This window comes from Scyliorhinus torazame, chromosome 8, assembly GCF_047496885.1.
Source record: "Scyliorhinus torazame isolate Kashiwa2021f chromosome 8, sScyTor2.1, whole genome shotgun sequence".
Lineage (NCBI taxonomy): Eukaryota > Metazoa > Chordata > Chondrichthyes > Carcharhiniformes > Scyliorhinidae > Scyliorhinus > Scyliorhinus torazame.
Window position 1 is genome coordinate 263,437,853 of NC_092714.1, and position 23,916 is coordinate 263,461,768.

A 23,916-nucleotide genomic window follows, 5' to 3' on the forward strand; every position below is an offset into this window, starting at 1 on the left:
CTGCAGGCAGTCGTCCTCCGTCTCCACATCCTCAGGAGTAGTCGCCGCAGGTTCATCCACATGGAAGGTACAGCCCCTGGGCTGGTCCCAGTTACGGCCCCTGGGCTGGTCCCAGTTTCGGTCGGAACGATGGCGCCTCTGGCGTCACCAGGACCGCCGCCCGCGACGGGGTCGGCGCCTACAAGTCTGACACGGACATGGCTCCTCATCCATTGGTTCTGGAGAAGGCTCCCTTCGGGGAGGAATGTCCGACGGCCACTGGCGTCGGTCCGGACGTTGCCTCGCCCAAGGTACCGCAGGAGTGCGGGGGGACGTTTTCGGACGGAAGGGGTTGCGCCCCAAGGCATGCACTTCCATTCCCTGTAGCTCCTGCACTCCTCGTTCTGCGCTCTCTCAGGACAATACTATCTGAATGGCCTGTTGAAAAGTCAATGTTGGCTCAGCTAACAACTTTCTCTGGGTGGCCGCATTGTTAATACCGCAAATCAAACGGTCGCGTAACATTTCTGACAAGGTCTCACCATAGTCACAGTACTCTGCAATCCTGCGTAGCCTGGATAGAAAATCGGCAAGGGATTCTCCAGGGGTCCTCCGAGCGGTATTAAACCGGTAACGCTGGACTATCGTGGACGGGGTTGGGTTAAAATGTTGCCCCACTATATTCACAAGTTCATCAAACCTTTTGGTGTCCGGCGCAGCTGGGTACGTAAGGCTCCTAATCACCCCAAACGTATGCGGGCCGCAGGCGGTGAGCAATATGACCACCTGGCGCTCGTTTTCGGTGATATTGTTTGCCCGGAAATAGTAACGCATCCGTTGTGTGTACTGGTTCCAGCTTTCCAGCGCAGCATCAAAAACATCCAAACGTCCGTACAGAGGCATGGTGTAATAGAAAACAACTTCCAACCTGTATCCAACAAAAATCCAGGGAGGTGGCTTCAGCAGTGTAGACAGCTATTCACTTTAACCTTCGTCGCCAGTTTTGTGAGGGCCCCGAAGAATCCAGCACGAGTTTTAAGGATCAAAGTAATAACATTTATTTACAATAACATATATATCTAACAGCAGCAGCAGCAACTTCCCTTGCTGCACACTCCTTCCTGCTGTTTCCAAACTGGCCAGCTTTATTTATACTTGGAGTTTACTAATGGTTTCTCCGCCCCCCTCATTGGGGAAGCTCATACTCCCACAGGATTGTGGGATGGTCATTAGTCCCCAGCCAATGGTAAGTAGGCAGGTTATAACAGTGCGCATGTTATTAACCCCGATTTGCATTAATTTCTCATCAGTGAGATTGATGTCGAATGTAACGGCCTCCCGAGAATTAACCAGCTCCCCAGCGAGAAATCATGTTGCACCCCTTTTTTAAAATGTGAACCTGCCGCGATGGCTGCTGAGGGGATGTGGAGGTGAGAAGCCTGCTCCATTTTCAGACGTGGAGCTCAAGGGCACTGGAACTGCTGCCCTAGTGCTTGGGGGCCCCTCAGGGGGGTCGGGCTTCGCCAGGGGGCTGAAGCGTTCCAGATCCGGGGGTGGGGGGGGGGGAGAATTTTTGTCTGTGATGTCACCAAGCCAATTTTAAATATTATGGACACCCAGAACAGGGGCAATTACAGCTGCTGCCTACCAAACACTTCCAGAACAGAGCCCTGTTCTTGGTTCTATGCTGAAGGTCACTTGAACTCCCTTTGACTGTGAGCAGCCTCTTGCTTCGCAGCCGAAGGCGATTGCTGATGAGCAATTGGCTTTGTTAGTTGTGAGAGCGCTTCACAGCTGCAGGTTGTGTTTGCTGCTTGCTCCTGCTGGTGGCTGCAGATGCCTGGAGGCTGCTGTTGCTGTTTCCTTCCTTTTCTGTAGCCGGAAGGAAGGACATTTCTTTTCTAAGATGCCTGCGTCCTGGATGACCGAGCTCAGGGGAATGTCTGAGTCCAGAAGGCAATCTGGTTTGAGGCAAGAAGACACCGCGGGACCTGGTGCGCGACATTGTTCCAAACGGGCCACCTGCTTATACCGTTGAAGAAATGCTTTTGCGGATTGCCGATGCTTTTGTCGCTGGTGTGGTGAGTGCTGCAGGTAACTGGCACGTCACCGCGGGTTAAACACGCTGGAATCAAGGATGTTCAACTGCACCTTAAGCGCCAGTGGAATATGCGGACGCCAGGATTTGGTTGCGGTGAGATTGGGCCGTGTGGGAGGGTCTGCGCAGCTGCGGCTCCTGGACGGAGAATGGCACTGAATGTGGAACAAGTCCCACATTGATGGACAGATAATTTCTACAACAACGTTCTGGACATTATAACATTCTCAGGCTTATCGTCCATTTCTGCTGAGGAACCTGTGAGGGCTGATACCGTGTGATTGGTTTCATGTTGTGTAAATGAGCTGATACAGCTTTGTATTGGTACCAATGTGGAACGGTGACGTTTCCTTGTTGCTTAATGGTGAGTGTGATATGTGGATACATGTCTCAAATGATGATAATTGTATCCCATTCGATCAAACTTTGAAGCCTGAGGTTTGTCTGACCTCTGGAAGCGTCAGCGCTATCGAGGCAGCAGCCAACAATCTAATGTTCAGGGCTGCGGTGACCTTCACGACCACTGGGTGCAAGTGTCCTCCTCCTCCACGGGGTGCCACGTCTGTGAAGATGTGGAACCGCTGCTGCACCGTCTCTTTGTTAAGACGAACTCTCCTGCGGCACATATTGTCCATCATCTCCCTGATGTTCCCAGAAGGGGTCTGGGTCTAGGGGCTCCTGCTGTGTCCGGGGGTGAGTGTACAGAGCGAGGTTTCCCAGCATGACTGGCTCACACTCTGAGAGAAGACGGGACACTTAAGGTGGAGGAGGCTTGGGGGATTCGAGGGTCCCGCGGGGGGTGGAAGCTCAAACTGATTGTCGATCTTTCCTCTTCTCCAATTCCTTACAGATACAAAACTCGATGGTGGTGTCGGTCCCGCGGAGGACGCCCTCGCGATGCTGGTGGTAGCCCAGGTGAGCAGACGCCGCAGAAAGCGACAGCAGCGCCGACATTGGCTGGAGGCGGCACCACATGTGCAGGGGGCCACCACGCACACACTGGAGCCCCAGCCGCCTATCAGCCTGTGGAGCAAGCCAGAGGCAGACACCGGCGTTGGGGTGTACAGGGTTCGTTGGTCTGTCGAGGAGATTTCACAGAATTTACAGAATTTATAGTGCAGAAGGAGGCCATTCGGCCCATCGAGTCTGCACCGGCTCTTGGGAAGAGCACCCTACCCAAGGTCAACACCTCCACCCTATCCACATAACCCAGTAACCCCACCCAACACTAAGGGCAATTTTGGACAGTAAGGGCAATTTAGCATGGCCAATCCACCTAACCTGCACATCTTTGGACTGTGGGAGGAAACCGGAGCACCCGGAGGAAACCCACGCACACACGGGGAGGATGTACAAACTCCACACAGAGAGTGACCCGAGCAGGGAATTGAACCTGGGACCCTGGAGCTGTGAAGCAATTGTGCTATCCACAATGCTACCGTGCTGCCCTGACGGACAGCATGTGTTGCAGGAGACTTCGTCTCAACAAAGAAACAGTGCGACACCTGTGCCACACCCTGGCGGACTTGGTACACCGTGAAGGAAGAGGACACCTGCACCTGGTGGTGGTGTAGGTCACCGCAGCCCTGACCGTCTATGCCGCCTGATCATTCCAGGGCTTGAGCTGGGACCTGTGCGGCAATTCACAAGATGCAGCTCACAACTGCATCCGTGAGCTCATGGATTCTGTGTGTCCGAGCTGCAGGATTCTCCGCGATTTCCAGGGCCTGTTCCTCACAGAGGGTGAGAACGCAGATATCTGGTACTGCGACCCCCCGTCTTCGCCCTTTCCCGTTTATTATGGGCTATCCTCTCCTGTGGTGACAAAGAGAAGCCTGGCCAGGTCGGCATCGCCAAGCTGTTGAGCAGGTGTGCACGGGAGACTGGGAGTAGGTGCTGTTTGTTGACTGGGAGTAGGTGCTGTTTGTTGACTGGGTGTAGGTGCCGAGGGAGTGTTTAAAAGCAGCTCCGCCTTGTTAGTGGCGAGGCGCTGAGGCAATAGTCTGGTGAATCAGACAGCAAGACTGGCAGCAATGGCGAGAAGGCCGTGGGGGCTCATTTCCGGCACTGAGTGCCGTTAAATACGGACCGTGATCTCGCCAATGCGACCGTCGGGAAACAACCAGCCTATCGCACCCTAAATGACACTTACAAATGTTTCTGTTAAATCGCACCCTCAGTGTTGACCCCAAGCCTTAGCATCATCGTCAAGACCCTTGATTGCCTCTCCCCTCTCCAACTCTGTAACCTCCTGAGTGGAGCCCCGACAACCTTTGGAGATATCTATGCACCTCCAAGTTCGATTCCCGCTGGGTCACTGTCTGTGCGGAGTCTGCACGTTCTCCCCGTGTGTGCGTGGGTTTCCTCCGGGTGCTCCGGTTTCCTCCCACAGCCCAAAGACGTGCAGGTTAGGCGGATTGGCCATGCTAAATTGCCCTTCGTGACCAAAAAGGTTAGGAGGGGTTCTTGGGTTAGGGGGATAGGGTGGAAGTGAGGGCTTAAGTGGGTCGGTGCAGACTCAATGGGCCAAATGGTCTCCTTCTGCACTGTATGTTCGATGACTATGATTGAAGGTCTTATATAAATGCACACTGTCAATGTCATTAAGAATTAAGAGCATCTCAGAGGAATTTGGGATTATTCCGGTTCTGATTAAAATATTTGTTACTGATGAGCCCAGGACCCACAAAGAGGACTGAGGGGGATAACAAGTCAAAGGATTGAGCATATCATTTGGGCTGTCACTCCCAGAGTACCAAGGGAGTGCTGAACTGTCAGAGGTGCCGTCTTTCGTACGAAATGTTGAACTGAGAATGTAACAGATCCCAGGGGACTATTTCAAAGAAGAACAAGGGAGTTTTCCCTGGTGCCCTGGCCAATATTTATCCTTCAATCAACCCACTAAAAATAGGTTACTTAGACATGATCGTATTGTCTGTGGGAACGTGCTGTGTGTAAATTGGCTCTCACCTTTCCTATATGGCAAACGTGACACCACTTGAAAAAATGCATCGCCGCTTGTAAAACATACAGGTCTTCTGGAAGGCATGAACGTTGTTGCATAAACAACTGGTTGGCATCCCTGTGAATATAATCAACAACAAAAACAGAAAATACTGGACAATCTCAGCAGGTCGGACAGCATCTGTGGTGAGAAAGGGGAACTAACGTTTTGAGTCTGGATGACTCTTTGTCAAAGCTTTTGGGCGGAATTCTCTGGGAATCGGCAGGGTGGGCAGAAACGGCGCAGTGGAGTGGAGGGAACCAGTCCAGCATCGGGCCACCCCAAAGGTGCGGAATCCTCCGCACCTTCAGGGGCTAGGCCGGCGCCGGAGCGGTTTGCGCCTGTCAGCCGGCATGGAAGGCATTTGGCACCGCGCCAGCCGGGGCCGAAGGGACTCCGCCAGCCGGCGCGGGTCCGCGCATGCGCGGGAGCATCAGTGGCTGCTGTCGTCATCCCCGCGCATGCGCAGGGGGGGGGTTCACCTTCACGCCAGCCATCGCGGAGGCTTACACGGCCGGCGCGGAGGAATGGAGTGCCCCCACGGCGGGTCCCGATCGTGGGCTAGGCCACCGTGAGGGCACTCCCCGGGGCCAGATCGCCCCGCGCCCCCCCCCCCCCCCCCCCAGGACCCCGGAGCCCGCCCGCGCCGGTAAGGGACCAACTCCAATTTACGCCGGCGGGACCCGCATAGAACGGGCGGGACTTCGGCCCATCGCGGGCGGAGAATCGCCGGGGGGGGGGGGGGGCGCCGACCGGCACGGTGCAATTCCCGCCCCCGCCAAATCTCCGGCGTTGGAGAATTCGGCAGCCGGCGGGGTCGGGATTCACGCCGCCCCCCCGCCGATTCTCCGGCCCGGCGGGGGGGGGGGGGTCGGAGAATCCCGCCCTTTATCTTTGTGAATATAATGCTGCTCGTTCCATACTCACCATGACTGCTCCTCAAGAAAGTGTAAACGGAAGCCCACCACCACTGACGACCAAGACACACTGCAGAACTCGCCACGGCTCCTTCACAGCACCTTCCAAACCCAAGACCACTACCGTCGAGAAGGTACCTGGGAACCCCACCACTCCCCTCCAAGTCACTCACCACCTTAATATGGAAATATATCGCCGTTCCTTCACTGTGGCTGGGTCAAAATCCTGCGACTCCCTCCCCAACAGCATTGGAGGTGGGACCTACACCTCAGGGATTGCAACGGTTCGAGAAGGCAGCTCACCACCACCTTCTGAAGGGCAACTAGGGATGGGCAATAAATGCTGGCCTAACCAGCGACGCCCACATCCCGTTAAGGAACAAAAGAAAAGAGTCACAAGCCGACTAAACTTTCTCTCTTAAAGATCACTGGGCAGCTCCTGCAAGATTACACAGGCAGGAACCTCGCTATTCCTGAGCTACATCAGGACAAATGTAAGCTTTGCCCCGCCTTTTTATTTCTTTGAACTAAGAGGCTGCAGATTTCAGTAATTCAGGCTTTTGTGGATCAAACATGCCCAGATGCTATGTATTTGAGAGCAGGCTTAGACCATACAGGCATTGGAGTGATAGGTGTTTTGGTGAAACACAGGCTATATTTAGGATCGAGGAACTCATGCACATGTATCTTGGAGGATGCTGCTTTTAACAGAAATCACGGCACAAATCTTAATCTCATCTGGGCAGCACGTCAGCACAGTGGTGGGCAGCGCAATAGCACAGTGGTGGGCAGCACGTTAGCACAGTGGTGGGCAGCACGTTAGCACAGTGGTGAGCAGCGCAATAGCACAGTGGTGGGCAGCACGTTAGCACAGTGGTGGGCAGCACGTTAGCACAGTGGTGGGCAGCACGTTAGCACAGTGGTGGGCAGCACGTTAGCACAGTGGTGGGCAGCGCAATAGCACAGTGGTGGGCAGCGCAATAGCACAGTGGTGGGCAGCGCAATAGCACAGTGGTGGGCAGCACGTTAGCACAGTGGTGGGCAGCACGTTAGCACAGTGGTGGGCAGCACGTTAGCACAGTGGTGGGCAGCACGTTAGCACAGTGGTGGGCAGCACGTTAGCACAGTGGTGGGCAGCACGTTAGCACAGTGGTGGGCAGCACGTTAGCACAGTGGTGGGCAGCGCAATAGCACAGTGGTGGGCAGCGCAATAGCACAGTGGTGGGCAGCGCAATAGCACAGTGGTGGGCAGCGCAATAGCACAGTGGTGGGCAGCACGTTAGCACAGTGGTGGGCAGCACGTTAGCACAGTGGTGGGCAGCACGTTAGCACAGTGGTGGGCAGCACGTCAGCACAGTGGTGGGCAGCACGTTAGCACAGTGGTGGGCAGCGCTATAGCACAGTGGTGGGCAGCGCAATAGCACAGTGGTGGGCAGCACGTTAGCACAGTGGTGGGCAGCACGTTAGCACAGTGGTGGGCAGCGCAATAGCACAGTGGTGGGCAGCACGTTAGCACAGTGGTGGGCAGCACGTTAGCACAGTGGTGGGCAGCACGTTAGCACAGTGGTGGGCAGCGCAATAGCACAGTGGTGGGCAGCACGTTAGCACAGTGGTGGGCAGCACGTTAGCACAGTGGTGGGCAGCAAGTTAGCACAGTGGTGGGCAGCGCAATAGCACAGTGGTGGGCAGCGCAATAGCACAGTGGTGGGCAGCGCAATAGCACAGTGGTGGGCAGCGCGTTAGCACAGTGGTGGGCAGCACGTTAGCACAGTGGTGGGCAGCACGTTAGCACAGTGGTGGGCAGCACGTTAGCACAGTGGTGGGCAGCACGTTAGCACAGTGGTGGGCAGCGCAATAGCACAGTGGTGGGCAGCGCAATAGCACAGTGGTGGGCAGCACGTTAGCACAGTGGTGGGCAGCACGTTAGCACAGTGGTGGGCAACGCAATAGCGCAGTGGTGGGCAGCACGTTAGCACAGTGGTGGGCAGCACATTAGCACAGTGATGGGCAGCACGTTAGCACAGTGGTGGGCAGCACGTTAGCACAGTGGTGGGCAGCGCAATAGCACAGTGGTGGGCAGCACGTTAGCACAGTGGTGGGCAGCACATTAGCACAGTGGTGGGCAGCACGTTAGCACAGTGGTGGGCAGCGCAATAGCACAGAGATGGGCAGCACGTTAGCACAGTGGTGGGCAGCACGTTAGCACAGTGGTGGGCAGCGCAATAGCACAGTGGTGGGCAGCACGTTAGCACAGTGGTGGGCAGCACGTTAGCACAGTGGTGGGCAACGCAATAGCACAGTGGTGGGCAGCACGTTAGCACAGTGGTGGGCAGCACGTTAGCACAGTGGTGGGCAACGCAATAGCACAGTGGTGGGCAGCACGTTAGCACAGTGGTGAGCAGCACGTTAGCACAGTGATGGGCAGCACGTTAGCACAGTGGTGGGCAGCACAATAGCACAGTGGTGGGCAGCACGTTAGCACAGTGGTGGGCAGCACGTTAGCACAGTGGTGGGCAGCACAATAGCACAGTGGTGGGCAGCACGTTAGCACAGTGGTGGGCAGCACAATAGCACAGTGGTGGGCAGCACGTTAGCACAGTGGTGGGCAGCACGTTAGCACAGTGGTGGGCAGCACAATAGCACAGTGGTGGGCAGCACGTTAGCACAGTGGTGGGCAGCACGTTAGCATAGTGGTGGGCAGCGCGTTAGCACAGTGGTGGGCAGCGCAATAGCACAGTGGTGGGCAGCACGTTAGCACAGTGGTGGGCAGCGCAATAGCACAGTGGTGGGCAGCACGTTAGCACAGTGGTGGGCAGCACGTTAGCACAGTGGTGGGCAGCGCAATAGCACAGTGGCGGGCAGCACGTTAGCACAGTGGTGGGCAGCGCAATAGCAATGTGGTGGGCAGCACGTTAGCACAGTGGTGGGCAGCACGTTAGCACAGTGGTGGGCAGCGCAATAGCACAGTGGTGGGCAGCACATTAGCACAGTGGTGGGCAGCACGTTAGCACAGTGGTGGGCAGCACGTTAGCACAGTGGTGGGCAGCGCAATAGCACAGTGGTGGGCAGCACGTTAGCGCAGTGGTGGGCAGCGCAATAGCACAGTGGTGGGCAGTGCAATAGCACAGTGGTGGGCAGCACGTTAGCACAGTGGTGGGCAGCACGTTAGCACAGTGGTGGGCAGTGCAATAGCACAGTGGTGGGCAGCACGTTAGCACAGTGGTGGGCAGCACGTTAGCACAGTGGTGGGCAGCACGTTAGCACAGTGGTGGTCAGCACGTTAGCACAGTGGTGGGCAGCGCAATAGCACAGTGGTGGGCAGCACGTTAGCACAGTGGTGGTCAGCACGTTAGCACAGTGGTGGGCAGCGCAATAGCACAGTGGTGGGCAGTGCAATAGCACAGTGGTGGGCAGCGCAATAGCACAGTGGTGGGCAGCACGTTAGCACAGTGGTGGGCAGTGCAATAGCACAGTGGTGGGCAGCACGTTAGCACAGTGGTGGGCAGCACGTTAGCACAGTGGTGGGCAGCACATTAGCACAGTGGTGGGCAGCACGTTAGCACAGTGGTGGGCAGCACATTAGCACAGTGGTGGGCAGCACGTTAGCACAGTGGTGGGCAGCACGTTAGCACAGTGGTGGGCAGCACGTTAGCACAGTGGTGGGCAGCACGTTAGCACAGTGGTGGGCAGCGCAATAGCACAGTGGTGGGCAGCACGTTAGCACAGTGGTGGGCAGCACAATAGCACAGTGATGGGCAGCACGTTAGCACAGTGGTGGGCAGCGCAATAGCACAGTGATGGGCAGCACGTTAGCACAGTGGTGGGCAGTGCAATAGCACAGTGGTGGGCAGCACGTTAGCACAGTGGTGGGCAGCACGTTAGCACAGTGGTGGGCAGCACGTTAGCACAGTGGTGGGCAGCACGTTAGCACAGTGGTGGGCAGCACGTTAGCACAGTGGTGGGCAGCACGTTAGCACAGTGGTGGGCAGCATGTTAGCACAGTGGTGGTCAGCACGTTAGCACAGTGCTGGGCAGCGCAATAGCACAGTGGTGGGCAGCACGTTAGCACAGTGGTGGGCAGCGCAATAGCACAGTGGCGGGCAGCACGTTAGCACAGTGGTGAGCAGCACGTTAGCACAGTGGTGGGCAGCGCAATAGCACAGTGGCGGGCAGCACGTTAGCACAGTGGTGAGCAGCACGTTAGCACAGTGGTGGGCAGCGCAATAGCACAGTGGTGAGCAGCACGTTGGCACAGTGATGGGCAGCGCAATAGCAATGTGGTGGGCAGCACGTTAGCACAGTGGTGGGCAGCACGTTAGCACAGTGGTGGGCAGCACGTTAGCACAGTGGTGGGCAGCACGTTAGCACAGTGGTGGGCAGCGCAATAGCACAGTGGTGGTCAGCACGTTAGCACAGTGCTGGGCAGCGCAATAGCACAGTGGTGGGCAGCACGTTAGCACAGTGGTGGGCAGCGCAATAGCACAGTGGTGGGCAGCACGTTAGCACAGTGGTGGGCAGCGCAATAGCACAGTGGCGGGCAGCACGTTAGCACAGTGGTGAGCAGCACGTTAGCACAGTGGTGGGCAGCGCAATAGCACCGTGATGGGCAGCGCAATAGCACAGTGGTGGGCAGCACGTTAGCACAGTGGTGGGCAGCACGTTAGCACAGTGGTGGTCAGCACGTTAGCACAGTGCTGGGCAGCGCAATAGCACAGTGGCGGGCAGCACGTTAGCACAGTGGTGGGCAGCACGTTAGCACAGTGCTGGGCAGCGCAATAGCACAGTGGCGGGCAGCACGTTAGCACAGTGGTGGGCAGCACGTTAGCACAGTGGTGGGCAGCGCAATAGCACAGTGGTGGGCAGCGCAATAGCACAGTGGCGGGCAGCACGTTAGCACAGTGGTGGGCAGCGCAATAGCACAGTGGTGGGCAGCACGTTAGCACAGTGGTGGGCAGCGCGTTAGCACAGTGGTGGGCAGCACGTTAGCACAGTGGTGGGCAGCACGTTAGCACAGTGGTGGGCAGCACGTTAGCACAGTGGTGGGCAGCACGTTAGCACAGTGGTGGGCAGCGCAATAGCACAGTGGTGGGCAGCGCAATAGCACAGTGGTGGGCAGCACGTTAGCACAGTGGTGGGCAGCGCAATAGCACAGTTGTGGGCAGCGCAATAGCACAGTGGTGGGCAGCACGTTAGCACAGTGGTGGGCAGTACGTTAGCACAGTGGTGGGCAGCACAATAGCACAGTGGTGGGCAGCACAATAGCACAGTGGTGGGCAGCACAATAGCACAGTGATGGGCAGCGCAATAGCACAGTGGTGGGCAGCACGTTAACACAGTGGTGGGCAGCACGTTAACACAGTGGTGGGCAGCACGTTAGCACAGTGGTGGTCAGCACGTTAGCACAGTGGTGGGCAGCGCAATAGCACAGTGGTGGGCAGCACGTTAGCACAGTGGTGGGCAGCACGTTAGCACAGTGGTGGGCAGCACGTTAGCACAGTGGTGGGCAGCGCAATAGCACAGTGGTGGGCAGCACAATAGCACAGTGGCGGGCAGCACGTTAGCACAGTGGTGGGCAGCACGTTAGCACAGTGGTGGGCAGCACATTAGCACAGTGGTGGGCAGCACGTTAGCACAGTGGTGGGCAGCACATTAGCACAGTGGTGGGCAGCACGTTAGCACAGTGGTGGGCAGCACGTTAGCACAGTGGTGGGCAGCGCAATAGCACAGTGGTGGGCAGCGCAATAGCAAAGTGGTGGGCAGCACGTTAGCACAGTGGTGGGCAGCACGTTAGCACAGTGGTTGGCAGCACGTTAGCACAGTGGTGGGCAGCACGTTAGCACAGTGGTGGGCAGCACGTTAGCACAGTGGTGGGCAGCACGTTAGCACAGTGGTGAGCAGCGCAATAGCACAGTGGTGGGCAGCGCAATAGCACAGTGGTGGGCAGCACGTTAGCACAGTGGTGGGCAGCGCGTTAGCACAGTGGTGGGCAGCGCGTTAGCACAGTGGTGAGCAGCGCAATAGCACAGTGGTGGGCAGCACGTTAGCACAGTGGTGGGCAGCACGTTAGCACAGTGGTGGGCAGCACGTTAGCACAGTGGTGGGCAGCACGTTAGCACAGTGGTGGGCAGCACGTTAGCACAGTGGTGGGCAGCACAATAGCACAGTGGTGAGCAGCACGTTGGCACAGTGGTGGGCAGCACGTTAGCACAGTGGTGGGCAGTACGTTAGCACAGTGGTGGGCAGTACGTTAGCACAGTGGTGGGCAGCACAATAGCACAGTGGTGGGCAGCACGTTAGCACAGTGGTGGGCAGCGCGTTAGCACAGTGGTGGGCAGCGCGTTAGCACAGTGGTGAGCAGCGCAATAGCACAGTGGTGGGCAGCACGTTAGCACAGTGGTGGGCAGCGCGTTAGCACAGTGGTGAGCAGCGCAATAGCACAGTGGTGGGCAGCACGTTAGCACAGTGGTGGGCAGCACGTTAGCACAGTGGTGGGCAGCACGTTAGCACAGTGGTGAGCAGCGCGTTAGCACAGTGGTGGGCAGCACGTTAGCACAGTGGTGGGCAGTACGTTAGCACAGTGGTGGGCAGCACGTTAGCACAGTGGTGGGCAGTACGTTAGCACAGTGGTGGGCAGCGCAATAGCACAGTGGTGGGCAGTACGTTAGCACAGTGGTGGGCAGCACGTTAGCACAGTGGTGAGCAGCGCGTTAGCACAGTGGTGAGCAGCGCAATAGCACAGTGGTGGGCAGCACGTTAGCACAGTGGTGGGCAGCACGTTAGCACAGTGGTGGGCAGTACGTTAGCACAGTGGTGGGCAGCACGTTAGCACAGTGGTGGGCAGCACGTTAGCACAGTGGTGGGCAGCGCAATAGCACAGTGGTGGGCAGTACGTTAGCACAGTGGTGGGCAGCGCAATAGCACAGTGGTGGGCAGCACGTTAGCACAGTGGTGGGCAGCGCAATAGCACAGTGGTGGGCAGTACGTTAGCACAGTGGTGGGCAGCACGTTAGCACAGTGGTGGGCAGCACGTTAGCACAGTGGTGGGCAGTACGTTAGCACAGTGGTGGGCAGTACGTTAGCACAGTGGTGGGCAGCACGTTAGCACAGTGGTGGGCAGCACGTTAGCACAGTGGTGGGCAGCGCAATAGCACAGTGGTGGGCAGTACGTTAGCACAGTGGTGGGCAGTACGTTAGCACAGTGGTGGGCAGCACGTTAGCACAGTGGTGGGCAGCACAATAGCACAGTGGTGGGCAGCACGTTAGCACAGTGGTGGGCAGCACAATAGCACAGTGGTGGGCAGCACGTTAGCACAGTGGTGGGCAGCACGTTAGCACAGTGGTGGGCAGCGCAATAGCACAGTGGTGGGCAGCACGTTAGCACAGTGGTGGGCAGCACGTTAGCACAGTGGCGGGCAGCACGTTAGCACAGTGGTGGGCAGCGCAATAGCACAGTGGTGGGCAGCACGTTAGCACAGTGGTGGGCAGTACGTTAGCACAGTGGTGGGCAGTACGTTAGCACAGTGGTGGGCAGCACGTTAGCACAGTGGTGGGCAGCACGTTAGCACAGTGGTGGGCAGTACGTTAGCACAGTGGTGGGCAGCGCAATAGCACAGTGATGGGCAGCACGTTAGCACAGTGGTGAGCAGCGCAATAGCACAGTGGCGGGCAGCACGTTAGCACAGTGATGGGCAGCACGTTAGCACAGTGGTGGGCAGCACGTTAGCACAGTGGTGGGCAGCACGTTAGCACAGTGGTGGGCAGTACGTTAGCACAGTGGTGGGCAGCACGTTAGCACAGTGGTGGGCAGCACGTTAGCACAGTGGTGGGCAGCACAATAGCACAGTGGTGGGCAGCACGTTAGCACAGTGGTGGGCAGCACGTTAGCACAGTGGTGGGCAGCGCAATAGCACAGTGGTGGGCAGCACGTTAGCACAGTGGTGGGCAGTACGTTAGCACAGTGGTGGGCAGCACGTTAGCACAGTGGTGGGCAGCACGTTAGCACAGTGGTGGGCAGTGCAATAGCACAGTGGTGGGCAGCACGTTAGCACAGTGGTGGGCAGTGCAATAGCACAGTGGTGGGCAGCACGTTAGCACAGTGGTGGGCAGTGCAATAGCACAGTGGTGGGCAGCACGTTAGCACAGTGGTGGGCAGCACGTTAGCACAGTGGTGGGCAGCACGTTAGCACAGTGGTGGGCAGTGCAATAGCACAGTGGTGGGCAGCACGTTAGCACAGTGGTGGGCAGCACGTTAGCACAGTGGTGGGCAGCACGTTAGCACAGTGGTGGGCAGTACGTTAGCACAGTGGTGGGCAGCGCAATAGCACAGTGGTGGGCAGCACGTTAGCACAGTGGTGGGCAGTACGTTAGCACAGTGGTGGGCAGCACGTTAGCACAGTGGTGGGCAGCGCAATAGCACAGTGGTGGGCAGCACGTTAGCACAGTGGTGGGCAGCGCAATAGCACAGTGGTGGGCAGCGCAATAGCACAATGGTGGGCAGCACGTTAGCACAGTGGTGGGCAGCGCAATAGCACAGTGGTGGGCAGCACGTTAGCACAGTGGTGGGCAGCGCAATAGCACAATGGTGGGCAGCACGTTAGCACAGTGGTGGGCAGCGCAATAGCACAGTGGTGGGCAGCACGTTAGCACAGTGGTGGGCAGCACGTTAGCACAGTGGTGGGCAGCGCAATAGCACAGTGGTGGGCCGCACGTTAGCACAGTGGTGGGCAGCGCAATAGCACAGTTGTGGGCAGCGCAATAGCACAGTGATGGGCAGCACGTTAGCACAGTGGTGGGCAGCACGTTAGCACAGTGGTGGGCAGCGCAATAGCACAGTGATGGGCAGCACGTTAGCACAGTGGTGGGCAGCACGTTAGCACAGTGGTGGGCAGCACGTTAGCACAGTGGTGGGCAGCGCGTTAGCACAGTGGTGGGCAGCACGTTAGCACAGTGGTGGGCAGCACGTTAGCACAGTGGTGGGCAGCGCGTTAGCACAGTGGTGGGCAGCGCAATAGCACAGTGGTGGGCAGCACGTTAGCACAGTGGTGGGCAGCGCGTTAGCACAGTGGTGGGCAGCACGTTAGCACAGTGGTGGGCAGCGCAATAGCACAGTGGTGGGCAGCACGTTAGCACAGTGGTGGGCAGCACGTTAGCACAGTGGTGGGCAGCGCGTTAGCACAGTGGTGGGCAGCGCAATAGCACAGTGGTGGGCAGCACGTTAGCATAGTGGTGGGCAGCACGTTAGCACAGTGGTGGGCAGCACGTTAGCACAGTGGTGGGCAGCACGTTAGCACAGTGGTGGGCAGCACGTTAGCACAGTGGTGGGCAGCACGTTAGCACAGTGGTGGGCAGCATGTTAGCACAGTGCTGGGCAGCACGTTAGCACAGTGGTGAGCAGCACGTTAGCACAGTGGTGGGCAGCACGTTAGCACAGTGGTGGGCAGCATGTTAGCACAGTGCTGGGCAGCACGTTAGCACAGTGGTGGGCAGCACGTTAGCACAGTGGTGGGCAGCACGTTAGCACAGTGGTGAGCAGCACGTTAGCACAGTGGTGGGCAGCAAGTTAGCACAGTGGTGGGCAACGCAATAGCACAGTGGTGGGCAGCACGTTAGCACAGTGGTGGGCAGCACGTTAGCACAGTGGTGGGCAGCACGTTAGCACAGTGGTGAGCAGCACGTTAGCACAGTGGTGGGCAGCACGTTAGCACAGTGGTGGGCAGCACGTTAGCACAGCGGTGGGCAACGCAATAGCACAGTGGTGGGCAGCACGTTAGCACAGTGGTGGGCAGCACGTTAGCACAGCGGTGGGCAACGCAATAGCACAGTGGTGGGCAGCACGTTAGCACAGTGGTGGGCAGCACGTTAGCACAGTGGTGGGCAGCGCAATAGCACAGTGGTGGGCAGCACGTTAGCACAGTGGTGGGCAGCGCAATAGCACAGTGATGGGCAGCGCAATAGCACAGTGGTGGGCAGCACGTTAGCACAGTGGTGGGCAGCACGTTAGCACAGTGGTGGGCAGCGCAATAGCACAGTGATGGGCAGCGCAATAGCACAGTGGTGGGCAGCACGTTAGCACAGTGGTGGGCAGCACGTTAGCACAGTGGTGGGCAGCGCAATAGCACAGTGGTGGGCAGCACGTTAGCACAGTGGTGAGCAGCACGTTAGCACAGTGGTGGGCAGCACGTTAGCACAGTGGTGGGCAACGCAATAGCACAGTGGTGGGCAGCACGTTAGCACAGTGGTGGGCAGCACGTTAGCACAGTGGTGGGCAACGCAATAGCACAGTGGTGGGCAGCACGTTAGCACAGTGGTGGGCAGCACATTAGCACAGTGGTGGGCAGCGCAATAGCACAGGGGTGGGCAGCACGTTAGCACAGTGGTGGGCAGCACAATAGCACAGTGGTGGGCAGCGCAATAGCACAGTGGTGGGCAGCACGTTAGCACAGTGGTGGGCAGCACGTTAGCACAGTGGTGGGCAACGCAATAGCACAGTGGTGGGCAGCACGTTAGCACAGTGGTGGGCAGCACGTTAGCACAGTGGTGGGCAGCACGTTAGCACAGTGGTGGGCAGCACGTTAGCACAGTGGTGGGCAGCACGTTAGCACAGTGGTGGGCAGCACGTTAGCACAGTGGTGGGCAGCGCAATAGCACAGGGGTGGGCAGCACGTTAGCACAGTGGTGGGCAGCGCAATAGCACAGTGGTGGGCAGCGCAATAGCACAGTGGTGGGCAGCACGTTAGCACAGTGGTGGGCAGCACGTTAGCACAGTGGTGGGCAGCACGTTAGCACAGTGGTGGGCAGCGCAATAGCACAGTGGTGGGCAGCACGTTAGCACAGTGGTGGGCAGCGCAATAGCACAGTGGTGGGCAGCACGTTAGCACAGTGGTGGGCAGCGCAATAGCACAGTGGTGGGCAGCGCAATAGCACAGTGGTGGGCAGCACGTTAGCACAGTGGTGGGCAGCACGTTAGCACAGTGGTGGGCAACGCAATAGCACAGTGGTGGGCAGCACGTTAGCACAGTGGTGGGCAGCACGTTAGCACAGTGGTGGGCAGCGCAATAGCACAGTGGTGGGCAGCACGTTAGCACAGTGGTGGGCAGCACGTTAGCACAGTGGTGGGCAGCGCAATAGCACAGTGGTGGGCAGCACGTTAGCACAGTGGTGGGCAGCACCTTAGCACAGTGGTGGGCAGCGCAATAGCACAGTGGTGGGCAGCACGTTAGCACAGTGGTGGGCAGCGCAATAGCACAGTGGTGGGCAGCACGTTAGCACAGTGGTGGGCAGCACGTTAGCACAGTGCTGGGCAGCGCAATAGCACAGTGGTGGGCAGCACCTTAGCGCAGTGGTGGGCAGCGCAATAGCACAGTGGTGGGCAGCACGTTAGCACAGTGGTGGGCAGCACGTTAGCACAGTGGTGGGCAGCGCAATAGCACAGTGGTGGGCAGCACATTAGCACAGTGGTGGGCAGCACGTTAGCACAGTGGTGGGCAGCGCAATAGCACAGTGGTGGGCAGCGCAATAGCACAGTGGTGGGCAGCACGTTAGCACAGTGGTGCGCAGCGCAATAGCACAGTGGTGGGCAGCACGTTAGCACAGTGGTGGGCAGCACGTTAGCACAGTGGTGGGCAGCGCAATAGCACAGTGGTGGGCAGCACGTTAGCACAGTGGTGGGCAGCACGTTAGCACAGTGGTGGGCAGCGCAATAGCACAGTGGTGGGCAACGCAATAGCACAGTGGTGGGCAGCACGTTAGCACAGTGGTGGGCAGCACGTTAGCACAGTGGTGGGCAGCACGTTAGCACAGTGGTGGGCAGCACGTTAGCACAGTGGTGGGCAGCACGTTAGCACAGTGGTGGGCAGCACGTTAGCACAGTGGTGGACAGCGCAATAGCAATGTGGTGGGCAGCACGTTAGCACAGTGGTGGGCAGCGCAATAGCACAGTGGTGGGCAGCACGTTAGCACAGTGGTGGGCAGCATGTTAGCACAGTGGTGGGCAGCGCAATAGCACAGTGGTGAGCAGCGCAATAGCACAGTGGTGGACAGCGCAATAGCACAGTGATGGGCAGCACGTTAGCACAGTGGTGGGCAGCACGTTAGCACAGTGGTGGGCAGCACGTTAGCACAGTGGTGGGCAGCACGTTAGCACAGTGGTGGGCAGCGCGTTAGCACAGTGGTTAACACTATGGCTTCACAGCGCCGGGATCCCAGGTTCGATTCCCGCCTCAGGTAACTGGATGTGCGGAGTCTGCACGCTCTCCCCGTGTGTGCGTGGGTTTCCTCCGGGTGCTCCAGTTTCCTCCCACAGTCCAAAAATGTGCAGGGTTAGGTGGATTGGAAATGCTAAATTGCCGTTAGTGTCCAAGAAATGTTACGTGGGGTTATGGGTGTGGGGATAGGGTGGAGGTGTGGGCTTAGGTAGGGTGCTCTTTCCAAGGGCCGGTGCAGACTCAATGGGCCGAATGGCCTCCTTCTGCACTGTAAAGTCTATGATCTCCCAAAGTGAATGTTGGTTTCTAGATCAGCTGCACCTTGTTCAAACTCTTTTTGGGTGAAAGGTTTTGCAGCTATCCAGGTGAGCCAGATTAATTTACAATTTCAGACACGATCATCTCTTCCTGGATAAATTGGGAGTAAAGTTCCCTCTTCTCCTCCCCGGACAATGTGCCTTAGGGCCTATCCTAAAGGAGGTGATGCACCCTGCCCCAATTTTTACCCCCACAGCAGAATATTGCTCACAACCGCTGGTGCTCCTCCTGAGTAAGGTGGCAATTTTGTGCTAAAATTAACACAAAATTAGTGCTTCTTTTTCTGCTGAGGCCCTCACATTGCCTGAAAGACAGACAATAACTTGTTCCCATTATTCCGCACTGGCTTTCAACTCAGGTCCAGTAAATGAAACCCACTACTCTAGCAGTGCTTAAATATGTGGTGTTCTTTGTGTTGCTTATTTCAGGATGGTTGGCATAGTGTTCACAAAGACCACAAAATAGCTTTAACTTAAACAAAGCTATGGGGCGGAATTCTCCCCCCCCCCACGCCGGGTGGGAGAATCGCCCGGGCGCCGCGCGAGTCCCGCCACGCCGTCCCGACGCCCGCACGCGATTCTCCCAACCCCCCCCCCCCCCCGCGCAAACCGGCGCAGCGCGAATCACGGCTGGCCGCTGGGAGAATCGTCTCTTGCCGTTGGTAATAGGCGAGCGGTGATTCTCCGGCCCGGATGGGCCGAGTGGCCTGCCCAACACGACAGGTTCCCGCCGGCGCCATCCACGCCTGGTCGCTGCCGGCGGGACCAACGCGGGAACGCTGGGGGGGCGGCCTGTGGGAGGGCGAGGGGGGTTCCTGCACCGGGGGGGGGCTCAAAAGTGATCTGGCCCGTGATCGGTGCCCACCGATCGGCGGGCCTGCCTCTCTGAAGGAGGACCTCCTTTCCTCCTCTGCCCCGCAAGATCCATCCAACATCTTCTTGCGGGGAGGACAGCAACGGCGCCGGCCTGCGCGGGTGACGTCATTTACGCGGCGCCGGTCACGTCATTTACGCGGCGTCGCTTTTACGCATAAATGACGCGGCGCCGCTCCTAGCACCCCCGGGGGCGGGAGAATAGGGGGCTGGGAACGGCCTCCGACGCCGGAGTGAAACACTCCGGTTTTCACTCCGGCGTCGGGACTTAGTCTCCCGATGGGAGAATTGCGCCCATGATTTTATTAACACTACCAATTTGGATTCGATACGTACTCCTAAAATAATACACAGTTGATTGTTAACATATAAACTACACTCATCTACAACTAATGTTAATACTGGTATAAACTATGATCTGCTCTTTACTCACCCTAATAATACTTCTGACTCTCTCGCTAACTCCTCACTTCTTCTCCCCCACAAGGCTTAGCATCCATGCCTTATATACTTGTAGCTGTAGCTCCCTCTAGTGGCTACTCTAGCCATTTCATTAACTCTTACAGTTCTTACAGTTATGACAATACCACAAAATACTGATGCAAAAAAATACTGTGGATGCTGGAAATTTGAAACAAAAACAGAAAATGCTTGATAAACGCAGCAGGTCTGGCAGCGTCTGTGGGGAGAGGAGAGTCTGATGAAGAGTCATCCAGACTCGAAACGTTAACTCTGTTTCTCTCTCCATGGATGTTGACAGATCGGCTGAGTATATCCAACATTTTCTGCTTTTGTTTTAAACACTGATTCCTGTTCACTCAGCATCTTAAATTTGAAATTCTCATTCTTGGGCTGCTATCATAGCTTCACCCCATCCTACCCCTGCAGCCTTATCCAGCTTCATAATTCCACCATTCCCCTGCCCCCCCACCCACACTCCCGCCCACCCCCTCCCGCTCAGTTACCTCCTCCTTTGTTTCTCAAAGTGGTTGGACCTTTAACCTTATCCACTTTTCAGCAACTAGCGTTGCCAAAAGCTGATGTGGCTTCCCTTCTCCCAGGGCCGCTCCACAGCACACAAGCGCCTCGGAGCCGGTATGAGGGACAATTGATAGCAGGCCCAGGTGAGAAGGTCGGGCGACAGACGTACAGCTCTCGGCTGAGGTGAGTGAGAGGGACCAGCAGTCACAATCTGACGGCGACGGCGGCAACTCCATGGGATGTCTGGCCCAATCATCTCGTTCCACATTGGGGTATTCGTCCCAGCAACCGGATTCACCGTGCATGCCAACGCATGTTATATGCAAAAGTCATATAGAGCTCAGCTAAAGTGACTTATACACAAAGCATTGACAACAACGTGATCGAATGAGGGTGTGCGTGATATACTTCTTTGCAAGATATACAAGAGAAATTATGCGACAACACATCAATTATAGAAACACACATGCCTGGCTATATTCCTAAAATTTGGGGTCATTAAAGGTTGAGGACAGAAAGGTACAGTTTAGATTTCAGTTTAGGTAAAGACATCATTGTGGACAGCTCAGGAAATCCTGTTCTCTGTAAACACTTCTGATGAGGCGCCGTATCTTCAAACTGCTCAGAATGAAAACGCATCAGGTGGGAATTGGGAGAATGATGTCAACCAGGTGGTGAAGAATGAATTGAGACACAAATCCTTCTCCTGACGGCAGTTTATTCACAGAATGCAGTATTACATTTATCTTCCTCCTATCAGCTCACCCAATACCCCAGCACCCCCCGTTTACAGTCCTTTGATCAAACAACAAATAACTCAAACCAAAGATCAAAAAATGGGGCGCTGTAACAAACATCAAAACGTCAAAGGAAACTTTACCAAGCAAATGGGAATATCATTTCCTGGGATGATGATGCACCCCAGGCCTGCGGCGCCCACTAGCTGTGGGAGGCCTGGTGCCTTTTTATACATGTTCAAGACACTCAATCATCAATTCCCTCCACCCTTTTATCCTTAACCTTAACAATTCCCCTCACATAACAATATTTTATTCAAGGCGTTTTCAGATTATATACGAAACACACACTATAAAAACTTTGTACAAGTTTTTCTCAACAAAGCCCCTCTTTCTTAAACTTTACCTGCTCCATTTTGTAACCATACTTTAAAGAAAAGATTTTTTTTTTAAAGAAGAAAGCCCCCCAAAAGGTTCCACTCCCTTACACCCCCAACCACCAGCCTTAAAGAAGCAGGTGACTGGCCTCCCCCACAAGCGGAACCCTCCTCTGAGCCCTTCATGGCAAACTTATTCTTTTCCAAATGGAGGACTTCTGCCATATCACTCTCCCATCCCGCTGGCTTCGAGGCTCGCCAACTAAACAAGGTCATCCTCCGGCATATCGGGGGGGGCAAATGCTAACCCATTGGCCTCTCTCCCTGTCTGCAATCCCGGATCCTCCGGAAATCGCAACCCATGGGCTTGGGGCTACTCTTAGCCCTGTAATCGCGGACATAGTCCCTGCAAAGGATTCCCAAAACACCGGCAGTTCCAGACGGGACCAAAACATGTGGGTGTGGTGTGCTGGCCACCAGAGCACCCCCCCCCCCCCCCCAGTCTAATCAGCAATAACCGGAACTCGATGAGGTTTCCTTGGCCCTGTCTCGCCCGTCCTCCAGGTTCCCTCAAGGTGTTTGCCTCCATCCCCCTCCGCACAATGGCTCCATAAAAAGTCCTTCGACACCAGCAGCCCATCTTCTCACCCCCACCCCCATCTCTCCCCAGAGAAATAGCCACCACCCCAAGATTATTAGTCACACCCAGAGGAAATTAAGAAGAACCACAAAAATTATCACCCCCCCCCCGTGTACCCAATCACAGCCTTCTCCCTCACTTCACTTCTGTTATCCACCACCATATCTGCTAGCTGGGTGACTCCCACCCAAGGTTAAAGAAAATAACTTCCTTAAACCCAATAGGCCCAAGTGGCCCCTCTGCCCCATTACTACTAACCCACACTGTTCAATTCGTAATTTAAAAATAAAAAATTTAGAGTACCCAATTTTTTTATTTTCCAATTCAGGGGCAATTTAGCGTGGCCAATCCACCTAACCTGCACATCTTTGGGTTGTGGGGGCGAAACCCACGCAGACACGGGGAGAATGTGCAAACTCCACACGGACAGTGACCCAGGGCCGGGATTCGAACCGGGGTCCTTAGCGCCGTAGTCCCAGTGCTAACCACTGCGCCACTGTGTTGCCCTTTCAACTCGTAGGCTGTTCCTGTCCCTCCATCACCCCCTAAATAAAACTCCAAACATATCTAAGACCTCAAAAATTTGAACCTCGCATTCGAGACAGCAAAATGGCGCAAAACATTGTAGCTACGTATCAACAGTGCAAAGTGAACAGCAATAACAGTGGTGAATACTGAGGCTCTATAATGACATATAAACAGTTCAGAGTGAATAATAAAAAACGACTGCAAACGCTTCAACACTCTATAACTCCATCTAATCAATATTAATTGAATAATAACAGCAACGGTAAACGCTGAAAGATACTATGACTATTTATAAACAGTATAAAGTGACTAACAACAGCAAGAGCAGCAATACGCCCCTGAGAACAATAACATTTGGCCTTGTAGGTAAATCCATCCAAAGACCACGTCCTCATGTGTCCCCCAAACCATGATCTTTTATAAATTTATCCGACTCCTCTTCCGTGCCAAAGTAATGTTCCTTCCTGCTGTAGGTTACCCACAAACGTGTCGGGTGTAAAATGCCGAATTGAATTTTGTTCTGAAAAAGAACAGCTTTGACTTTATTAAAACTAACCCTTCTCTTGGCCAGCTCTGCTCCCAGGTCCTGGAAGACACGGTCTGTGTGGCCTTCCCAGGGGTCTCCTTGGTCCATTTCAGGATTTTCTCCTTGCCGAGGTATGGGTGCAGCATCACAATGATTGCACCTGGTCATTCTCCTGCCTTCGACTTTCTTCCCAGCAACCGATGAGCATGATCCACTCAGGGAGGATGGCCAAAGGTTCCTTCCCCCACCAGCTTCACAAACATTTGGGCACAAATTCCATCGCAATCGTACCTTTGGGCCTTTATGTAGACCCACGATCCTTTAATTCTGCCTGCGAGAGCGGGTTTCTAAGTCATCAGCTTTTCCCTGCGGCTTTTTCTGCGCCTCCGCCATTGCCATAACCTCGGCCTCTGACTAGGCAATCCGATCCTTATGGTCGGCCACTGAATTTTCTACCTTCTGCATCGCCGCCCTCTGTGACTCCAGACTCCGTTCTATTCTCTCCAGGGCCGTTTTAATGGGTTCCACAGACCTCGCCAGGTCCTCTGAGGCCACCAATCTCTGCATCGTGACTTCAGTTCAAATAGATTTCTTCAGCAGCTGCGTCGACCACAATGCAGGGCCCTCCGCCATGATTTCTCTTCCAGCACCTCGTGAATTCTCTTGATCCGTGGAGTGTCCTTTATTTCTCAATTTGCTGTTCCTGGACATCCCCCCCCCCCCCCCCTCCCCACTG

General features: G+C 55.9%; 1 long non-coding RNA gene across 1 annotated transcript in view; it reads left to right on the top strand.

Annotated features, from left to right (window-relative positions):
• Positions 1-2,920: 2,920 nt before the first annotated feature.
• Positions 2,921-23,916, top strand: part of LOC140428594 (uncharacterized) — a 131,159-nt gene continuing 110,163 nt past the window's right edge. Inside the window, exon 1 of the long non-coding RNA XR_011948818.1 lies at positions 2,921-2,992. This is a non-coding gene — a long non-coding RNA (uncharacterized lncRNA). The remainder of the gene's footprint in view (positions 2,993-23,916) is intronic.